An 11,320-nucleotide genomic window follows, 5' to 3' on the forward strand; every position below is an offset into this window, starting at 1 on the left:
GCTCACCAGCTCCTCCTTGGAAACCCTATACAGGGTCTCTACAGGTCGGGATCGATTTGATGGCACTTAACAAAAACAACCCCAGTCATTTGTGGGAGTTACAAAGTCTATGGTGAGAAGAACCATATCAAGTAATTCACTGAACCGCACACAGTATTCTCATGCATGTCGGTACCGTGTTTTGTTTATCCATTCATCTGTCTTCATCTGATTAGCACTTGGGTTATTTTCACCTTTTGGCTCTTGTGGACATTGGTCTGCAAATATCTGTTGGCTTTCCTGTTTTCAATTATTTTGCCAGTATACTTAGAAGTGTAATTCCTGGATCATTTAGTAGCTTTGTGTTTGACTTTTTAAGGAACTGTCAAATTATTTTCCATAAGTTACATCATCTTACTCTGGTAGCGTAGTGGTTACGAATCGGGCTGCGAACCTTAAGGTCAGCGGTTCAAAACTACCAGCCGCTCCGCGGGAGAAAGATGAGGCTTTCTACTCCCGTAAGGATTTACACCCTCGGAAACCCTGTACAGGGTCGCTATGGGTCGGACCCGACTCGACGGCACTTAACAACAACAACAACAACTCTGGTGGCGTAGTGGTTATGAACTGGGCTGCAAACCTTAAGGTCAACACTTCGAAACTACCAGCTGCTCCATGGGAGAAAGATGAGGCTTTCTGCTCCCGTAAAGATTTACAGCCTCGGAAACCCTGTACAAGGTCGTTTGGGTCAGAACCGACTCGAAGGCACTTAACAACAACAACAACATTTCCATAAGCAATGTGAAAATGTTGTAATTTCTCCACATTTTCTCTAATGCAACCAATTAGAAAAAAATCATCATTTTATATTTTTATTAAAGGGGGGCACACATGCTGTTGTTAAGTGCTGTTGAGTTCATTCCAACTCATAGCGACCCTGTATAGAGTTTCCGAGCAGCACTAGGTGGGTTTGAACTACCGACCTTGTGGTTGGAATTCCCCATAGAACCTGGATGTATTTCCAATCTGAAGATGGCATTAAACTTGAACAGTGTGATGGACTGCATTGTGTCCTTCCCAAACAAATACCCTGAAGTTCTAACCCCCAGAACCTTTGAATATGAAGTTATTTGGAAATAGCACCTTTGCAGATGAAACAATTAAGTGAACATTTTATTGTTAAGTGTTGTTAAATTAGTTCCAACTCACAGCAACACTGCATAGGGTTTCTGAAGAGCAGCTGATGAGTCTGAACCACCAACCTTGTGGTTCAAACCGACTTTGTGATCCAGTGCTTATCCTACAGCGCCACACCAAGATTTCAAGTAAGTTAACGTGAGGGCATACTAAAATAGGGTGGGCCCTAATCCAATCTGATTTCTGTCCTTTTGAAAGAGAAGACACACAGACAGACACAGAAACACAGATGGAAGAGGGCAGTGTGGACATGGAGGCAGAGATTGAAGTGATGCTGTCACCAGCCAAGGAATACCTGGGACCACCAGAAGCTGGAAGCGACCAGAAAGGACCTCTCCCCTACAATCTTCCGAGAAAAGATGGTCCTGCTGACATCTTGATTTCTGATTTACAATCTTCAGATCTGTGATAGATTAAATTCCTGAGGTTTTAAATGGTTCAACATTGGGCTACAAATTGAAAGTTTACCTAGGAGCCTTTCTGCAGGGGAAAGATGAGGCAGTCTGCGTCTGCGGACTTAGAGCTTTGGAAATCCCATGGAGTAATTCTACTTTGTCCTATAGGTTGCTGAGTCAGAATTGACTCAACAGCAGTGGGGTTGGTATAGTGTGTGGAGTCCTATGGGAGCTCTAGGAATCTAATACAAGCAGTAAACAATTAGGCCTTGGCAATATTTCGCATTTTGTGATTCAATATGACTCTTAGCAGTGTAGAGACAATGATGGAAAGAATGAGCAGTTGTGTTCACTGTACTAGACAGTCACATATAAATATGTAAGTGTATTTTTTTTTGTCCCATTATCAATGTTAATTATGTTAATTAACATGGATCACTTGATTTAGGAGGTGTATCTATTATAAAGTTATATATTTTCTCCTTGTTTCTAATAAGGATTTATTTAACCAAATCAGATGCCACCAAGTTGATTAGGACTCCTGGGGATCCAATGTGTTTTAGAGTAGAACGTTATTCCGTAGTCTTACAGAAGAAGGTTGCCCGGCCTCCCGTTTTCTGGTCCTACTGTGTGGATTCTAACCACTGATCTTTAAGTTAGTGGGCCAGTATAAACCCTTTTTGCCACTCGGGGACCATACAGACCCTGAAAATATCCCACTCCTCATCCAACCTTCACGCACTGGTTTTTAGGTTTGTTTTTGGCTCCTTTGTCTGTGCCTTTAAGCTTTGTAGACCTTCTCACCTTATCATCTCAGTGAATGTTCAATTATCTGAGGTACCCTGGAGTCTAACTGTGGTATTTGTGGCGTGTTTGATGGCTGTTATCCATGGTAGAGAGTTCCCTTGTGTGTTTTATAATTTTGGGTTCTGAATGCATCTAGAATGAGGTGTGTCTATTGGAACTTTGGTCCAAAATAAGGCTAATTTCTCCAGAAGAAGTTGCTTCAGCTAAGCATCCTGTACATATTATCAGTTCAGAACCACTATTTTTTTTAAAGTGGCTTTATTGTGTCACGGATCCCATAACATACAATTCACTCACCGAACGTATCCAATTCAATGGTTTTTAGCATATTCACAGAGTTATGTGAAGATGGTTATACCATCATCTAAATCTAATTTTAGAACATTTCCAAACCCCAAAACAAAAGAGACCCTGTACACATTAGGAATGGAATCCTGGTGTTGCACTGTGGGATAAACATTGGGCCACAAGGTCAGTATGAACTGAAAGGTTGGCAGTTCAAATCCACCAGCTGCACCTTGGAAATCCTATACTGGGTCACTATGGTCAGAATGGATACAACAACACTAACCAACAAACAACAACCTGTTAATAGTCTCCTCATCTTCTCCCACTCACTGTCCCCTCCTTCCCTCCTCAACCCTAGGCTATTTCTGACTCTATGCTTCTGTTGTTGGATGCTATGAGTTGGTGCTGAATCCTAGTGACACCCCCCCCCCCCGCCCCGTGAACAACAGAACAAAACACTGCCCGATCCTGTGCCACCTCCCAATTGTTGTGCTTGGACTCATGGTGGGAGCCATTGTGCCAATCCATCTTATTGGAGGTCTTCCTCTTTGTAACTCACCCTCTACTCTATAGATTTACTATTCTGAACATTTCATATAAATGGAATCATAGAATATATGCCCTTTTTATTTGGCTTCTTTCAGTTTTCATAATATCTGCAAGGCTGTAGCTTGTATTAATACTTTATTCCTTGTGTGGGCAAGTGACCTTCCATTGTATGAACATCCTACGCTTTGCTTATCCACTTATCTGTCAGTAGACATTTGGATTGTTTCCACATTGGCTGTTCTGAATAATGCTGCTGTAAACATTCATGGACAATGAGACCGGCCAGAGCCCAAACTTGATGGAAATGCCTTGTTCTTCTGGGTCTCACAAGTTTTCCGCCTTTGACAGGGTGCAGTCTTAACATTTTCTATGGCTCGTTTTAGTGAAAAATATTCAAGTTTTCCTTCTCTGACAGGTTTCCTCCTTACACAGGTTTCAGCTTTTGCAGGTTTTACTGAACATGTGTTTATATGGATGTATGTTTAAGCTTCTCTTGGATATACATTTAGGAGTAGAATTGTTGGGCCGTATGGTAATTCTGTGTTTAACTTTTTGAGGGTCTGACAAACTTCTAAAATTTCCACCTGTAGAGTATGAGGAGAACTACTTTTCATTAAACTCTCTCAGTGTAGGGGTTCCTGGTCCACACAGGTAATATAAATCCACTCACCTGAGGGAGGACACATTCACAGTTATATATCCTTCATGGGAATGTTTGCTTCTCTCCTGAGCCCAGGATAAGACACGTAATGACTTCCAGTCACTGCGCCAGTGGGTTGTTGTTGTTGTTTGTTAGGTGCCTCAAGTTGATACTGATTCATAGCGACCCAGAGCACAACAGAATGAAACACTGTCTAGTCCTGGGCCAACCTCACAATTGTTGCCACGCTTGAGCCCATTGATGCTGCCACTTTGCCAATCCATCTCGTTGGGGGTCTTCCTCTTTTTCTCTGACCTGCGCCACTTTACCAAACATGATATCCTCCTCCATTGACAGGTCCCTCCTGACAATGTGTCCAAAGTATGAGAGACGAAGTTTGGCCATCCTGGCCTCCAAGGAGCACACTGGCTGCACTTCTTCCAACACAGATCTGTTGGTTCTTTTGGCAACCCGTGGTACTTTCAATATTCTCCTCCAATACCACAACACAAATGCATCAATTATTTTACAGCCTTCCCTTTTCACTCTCCAACTTTTGCATGCATATAAAGTTATTGAAAATACCATGGCTTGGGTCAGGAGTACCTTAGTCCTCAAGCTGACATCTTAGCTCTTTAATACTTTGAAAAGGTCTTGTGCAACAGTTTTGCCTAGTGAAATACATTGTTTGATTTCTTGGCTGCTGCTTGATGTTTGCCTGAGTGTTGATGGTTGATCTAAGAAAAATGAAGTGTTTGACAACTTCAATCTTTATCCATTGATAAGGATGTTGTTTATTGGTCCAGTGGTGAGGATTTTTGTTTTCTTTACATTGTGATGCAATCTATACTGAAGGCTGTGGTCTTTGATCTTCATCAGTAAGTATTTTAAGTCCTCTTCACTTTCAGCAATCAAGGTTGTACCATCTGCATATCGCAGGTTGTTAATGAGTCTTCCTCTAATCTTGATGCCACATTTTTTTTTCATATAACCGAGCTTCTCAGATTATTTGCTCAGTATATAGGTTGAATAAGTATGGTGAAAGAATACAACCCTGTATCACACCTTTCCTAATTTTAAAACATTTAGTGTTCCCATGTTCTGTTCAAACTACTGCCTCTTGGTCTATGTACAGATTCCTCATGAGCACAATCAAGTGTTCCAGAATACTCATACTTCACATACTTCACATAATCCACACATTCAAACCACCACTTGTCTGTCAGTTTGTTGTACTGTGGTGGTTTGCGAGTTGCTGTGATTCTGGAAGCTATATCACAGCTATTTTAAATACCAGCAGGGTTACCCACGGTGGACAGGTTTCAGATGAGTTGCCTGATGAAGACTGACTAGAAAGAAGGAGAGACGAACTACTTCTGAATATTTAGTCACTGGAAACCTTATGAATAGCAGAGAAACTGCCACTGGGTAGTTTATTTTAAATCCTAAGCACTGGACTGCTTACCATAAGGTCAGCAGTTCAAACCCACTAGCCGATCCATGGGAGAAAGACAAGGCTTTCTGCTCCCATAAAGATTTACAGCCTCAGAAACCCTGTACAGGGTCTCTATGAGTCGGAACCAACTTGAAGGCACCTAACAACTACAACCCTTTGATAGAGCTCCTGGGTGGCATAAACTATCAAAGCATTTGGTTGTTAACCAAAAGGTTGGCAGTTCAAGTCCACCCAGAAGAGTCTTGGCAACCTGCTTCTGAAAAACCAGCCACAGAAAACTCTGTGGAGCACAATTCTACTCTGAAACACACGGGGTCACCAGGAATCAAATTCACAGTGATGGGAGTTTGGTTTTTTAACAGTAATTATTTGAAAGCAAGCCTTGGGTATGTGGGTTGCTGGCAGGAGCTGGGACAGTTTCAGTTTTAACTTCCCCACATTTTCTGAGAGCCACGCCTCACTTCCTGACTATGAGGCCAGTCAGCCCTAGGTTACTGAGGAGAGCAGGCCTTGCTAGTTTAGATACGTACTGAAAGGGAAGTGTGTACTATTTTATCCAGTGTTTTGTAGTAGAGGAGTTTTCAAGCTAGTCTGTTCTCCTAATTTCTCTGAAAGATACACTTCTACTTGCAAGTGTACTGGTATGTGGCCAGGTATATAATGCATGCCAATGCCCCCAAACCCTAACCCCCATTCCCCAACAACTTCTCGTCCTCGGAGAACGTCTGATAAATTTCCACACAACAGCCCTGCATCCAGCTTTTCCATGATCTGCCCATATGATTCTTATTTTAATTATTTATACTTTTGTTGTGATAGAACATATTGAAATATTTTCCATGAACATTTTTAATGTACAGTTCAGTGTACATTATCATGTTGTGTAACCATCAGCACAATCTATTTCCAAAGGGTTTCATCACCCCAGATAGAAACTCAGTACTTCTTAAGTAATAGCTTCTCATTCCTCCCATCCCCCCCAGTCCCAGTTACCAGTCATAAATGGAGATAAGATTGAGGTTATCAAGAATTTCATCTTACTTGGATCCACTTTATCAATGTCCATGAAAACAGCAGTCAAGAAATCAAATGACATATTGTATTGGGCAGATCTGCTGCAAAAGACCTCTTTACAAAATGGGGGGGGGGGGGGGGGGCTACAAAGGCAAGAAGTGACTGGCTTACAAGCTTTCAAGAGGGAGCCTAGTTCCAGAGGGCTCAGGGGAAGGTAGAATCTCCACTGAGTGGTTTTCAACCTGTCTGGATGGAACTGGTGAAAGGAGATGGGGATAGGACTCTTGTGGTTCAATAGTGAATAATTGAGTGTGGCAAATGTAAAGGTAGACGTTTTGTGACAAAAGGAGGGGAGTGGCTTATCTTGCAGTCCAGGAGTGGAGGATCCTGGGACCATCAAAGGAGAAGAGCAGAGTGCGGGACCCTTATCCAGAGAAGCAGCGACGCCAGAGATGAAGGCAAGGAGGATGATGTGGAGAGATGGAGCGGCTTGGGACTCTAGACTCATGAAGGGAGAGGGGGTTCTGTGCTGACAGTGGGGTGCAGGCTTGCAGGGGTGTACCTTTTGCTTGTTTGATGATGCATGGAAGGGATTGTAATCATTGCAATGAAACGAAATATGACAGGATGAACGTAAAGCTGATGTTCTCCCATGTAAACTATCACTCAATTCTCAAAAAAAACTTAAAAAAAAAACACCAAAAAACCTCTTTTAAGTGTTAAAAAGCAAAGATGTCACCCTGAGCACTGTGTAGCGCTGTAGGATAAGCACTGGACTGAGAACCATAAGGTCAGCAGTTCAAACCCACCAGCTGCTTGGAGGGAACCCTATACAGGGTTGCTACGAGCTGGAATACGCTCCATGGGTGGCACTTAACAACAACAACACATGCATGTGAAAGCTGGACACTGAATAAAAGACCACCAAAGAAGAATTGATGGCTTTGAATTATGATGTTGGTGAAGAATATTGAGTGTACCATGGACTGCTGGTAGAGCAAACAAATCCGGGTTGGACGAAGTCCAGTCAGAATGCTCCTTAGAAGGGAGGCTGGGGAGACTTCCTCTCTCATTGGACATGTTGTCAGGAGGGCTTGGTCTCTGGAGAAGAACATCATTCTTGGTAAAGTACACAGTCAGTGAAGACTAAGACCCTCAAGTACATAAAGTCACACAGCGGTTGTAACAATGGGCTCAAACATGGCAATGATTGTGAGGATGGTGTGGGACAGGGCAGTGTCTCCTTCTGTCACATATAGGGCCACTGTGAGTCAGACCTAACATGACAGCACCTCATAACCGCAACAAATGCATTTGCCTATTGGAGACATTTTATATAAGCGGGATCATACACTACTTGTCCTATTGTATGATTTGACTCAGTTCACCCATGTGGTGGCATGTATTAGGCATTCGTCTCTCTGTGATTGAATCACATTTCGTTTGTCCACCTGCCTGCTGACGGCCACTTAGGTTGTTTCCACCTTTTGGCTGTTGTGAATGGTGATGGAGGTGGTTATGCACTGGAGTCGGTTCTGACTCATAGGCACTCTAAATAGGGTTTCCGAGGCTGTAAATCTTTACGGGAGCAGAAAGCCTCATGTTTCTCCTGAGGGACTGCTGGTAGTTTCGAGCTGCTGCCCATGAGATTAGTAGCCCGAATCGTAACCACTACACAGAGCTCCTTGTGAATAGTGCTGCTATGAAAACCTACCCATTTTGACACTGAATCCTAGTGGTTTGAACAGCTTCTCTCAGACAGGTTCTCATGCCATAACCCCAGGGTTTCAGCCATTGGTCACTGCCATCCTGAAGTGGGCATGGTAGCCTCAATGGCTTTGGAAAAGGAGCTGTGAACAAGGACTTGTTGTTAAGTGCTGTCCAGCACTTTGGGCTCATAGCGATGTTGTATAGGGTTCCTGAGGAGTGGCTGGTAGCTTTGAACACCTAAGGGTTCCTGACTTCAACAGAGGCACTTTATTTTGCATTCCCAGCATTTTTAGGATTCTTGCTGTAGGATATGCCTGTGGTTGCCAAGCTGAGGTGACACGGTTCCTTACTGTTACTGTGAAGACTGTCACCAAGGCCCCCAATGCCAGGCCCGGGGAATGGCTATGAACTTTCTGGATTTTGTTCGGAGAGATCTGGACCCACATAATCCTTGTTGCAGTCATCTCAGGCCCCTCTCAGGTGCAGCTGGAGTTGCGGGTCACCCCTGGAGCCCCCCCTGGCTATGTTCGGTGGTGTACATTTCTTCAGTTGTCCAGGTCCTTCTGGGGAACACGCCTTTGCATTCCGAGCAGTGTTTACCTTCCTGCAGCCTTTCTGTAAGGCAGACTCCCTGGCTAGGCCTGTGCTGGGCCTTGATAGCCTCCCAGTGGGTGCCCACAGAATGCCTTTACAACATAGAGGTGAGCAGCGTCCCTGAGAGACCCTCCAAGTGGCATTTCTGGACAGAGGTCGAGTTGCAATGGACAGCAATATGTCTGTAGTAACTGTGGGGTTTAGTCTGCCGGAGTCACTGTCAGAGGATAAGGACTGATGAGGTCTGGTGAAATGATTTCCCTCAAGTCCCTACAGGTTCACCGAAAGCTCTAGCTGCCACTCAGGAGGGTGAACCCCAGGCCAGGTGCCTCCCTTTTCTTCCTCACCACGGCTGGGAAAGCCAGTCAGTCAAGCCAGCCCCGGCTCCTGGCAACCCCATGCGTGTAAGAGGAGGGTTTTCGATGGCCCTTCAAATGGCATCACCAGGACTTTCTTCTGAGGTACCTCTGGGTGCATTCAAGCCTCCGACCTTTGGTTAGCAGTCAAACTCTGTAACCACTTACAGCCACGAGGGACTCGCTAGCCCACTCCAGGAAACTGCTCTTCTGACACCCCCTTATTGTTTGTTAAGTGCCATCGAGTGGGCTCGGACTCAGAGTCAGACTCATAGTGACCCTGTGTAGGGTTTCTCAGGAGCGGCTGGTGGGTTTGAACTGCCAACTTTGCAGTTAGTAGTCCAGTGCTTCTCCTACAGTGACACACCAGGACTCTTCTTAACTTCCTTTGAGTCTCTGCTGCAGGCAGGATGAGGTAGCCCTAGTGGCACAGTGGGTTAAGCATTGGCTTTTAACCAAAAAGTCAGCGTTTTGAACCCACCTGCCTCTCTGTGGGTGAAAGATGAGGCCATCTGCTTCTGTAAAGACTTACAGTCTCAGAAACCCAATGGGGCAGTCCTACTCTGTCTTCTAAAGTCACTGTAAGTCTGAACTGGCTCAATGGCAGGGGGTTGGGTCCTTTTGGGTGGAGGGTGAGCCTACAGGATGGTGGTCTGTGTCTTCCTGTGTCCTCTGCCTCTCCCCATGCTCCCACCTGCCAGCCCTTTGCTTGGTGCTGCACACAGCCTCCATAGTCCTGCCCATTCCTATATCCTCGTTCGTACACTTCATCTCTTCCCCTGGACGCCAGGCCTGCCCGAGCCTCATGCTCATCCTTCACGATCTAACTCAGCTTTCCGACACAAGTCCTGTTTCCCCGGCTGAGTCAGCTATGTCTCAGCATGTCTTGTAAATCCCTCTAGTCTAGGGATGAATTCCCAGCTGCATTATTTGCTTGTTCATCTCTTACCCTAGACTGCAAGTCTTTCTGTAGCAGGAACCATGACCTCCTAATTTAATATGGATTTGTATATGCTTATGATGTAGAAGGAGATCAAGAATCAGTTCCCAAGTCAATGAATGAAAAAATAAAGGCACGGATGCTTCAAGGGGGCCAGAATTCTTCAATTTCATCATCGCTGGCTTTAATGGTTGGGTGTCAATTTGAATAATAGTGTTATGAAATGGTCTTCCTTGTTGTTGTTGTTAAGTGCTGTTGAGTTGGTTCTGACTCACAGTGACTTTGTATAGGGTTTCTGAGGCTGTATATTTTTGTGGGAGCAGAAGGCCTCATCTTTCTCTCATGGAATGACTGTTGGGCTGGAACCATTGGAACTGCTGACCTTGTGATTGGCAGTCCAGGGTTCATGGTACCACCACGCTCCAGGTCTTCCTTGAATGTGTTTGCATATTATGCTATCATAGACAGCATTGGACTTCAAGGTACATCCTGAAATGCTCTTTTGACCACAAATGAGATGCCATTTCTCATCAATTTGTCGTTCTTGGCGTAATAAACCATAGGATTGTCTGATTCAAAATGCCCCATGTCTGTCCATTTCAGCTCACTAATGCATAGGATACTGGTCTTTATATGTTCTATTTCATTTTTGATGACTTACAATTTTCTGAAACTCATCCTTTGTAAATTCCACGTTTTGGTTATTAATGGATGTTTGCAGCTGTTTCTTCTCATATTTTTTTCCCAGGTCATTTTAGGGGAGTGTGGTGGCTCCATAGACAAAGTACTGGACTGCGAACCACAAGGTCAATGACTTGAGTCCACCAGCTACTCCGTGGGAGAAAGATGAGGCTTTCTGTTCCTGCAAAGATTTCAAATGCCTTGGAAGCCCTATACACAGTCACTATGAGTTGGAACTGGCTTGACGACACTTAACAACAACAACAACCACATGTTATTTCAGGAGTCCTGACGTCATGCTTTAGGATAAGCACTGGACTGCCAACATCAAGGATCTGCTGCTCAAACCCATCAGCCTCTCCTCAGAACCCTCATACCCGGGTCGCTTTGAGTCCGAGGTGACTCAATGGCACTTAACAACAACACCAGTGTTGTTTTAAGAGTCTTGAGTATAGGTGTGGCACTGTAAAGTAAGCACTGATCTCCTAATTGAAAGGTTGGCTGTTCAAACCTACCAGCCATTCCTTGGAAATACCCAAATGAGTTGGAACTGATTCAATGGCACTTAACAATGTTATCTTATATGAATTTCTCATCACTAAGATACCAAGTTCTATGAAGGACTGCTAAGTGCAACCCAACACTTACCCATTTCTTCTGTGTTTGAAAGTGAACGTACATGTGATGTGATCTAAAAAGTGGTTTTGTCTTTTG

This window comes from Chrysochloris asiatica, unplaced genomic scaffold (genome assembly GCF_000296735.1).
Source record: "Chrysochloris asiatica unplaced genomic scaffold, ChrAsi1.0 scaffold00117, whole genome shotgun sequence".
NCBI lineage: Eukaryota > Metazoa > Chordata > Mammalia > Afrosoricida > Chrysochloridae > Chrysochloris > Chrysochloris asiatica.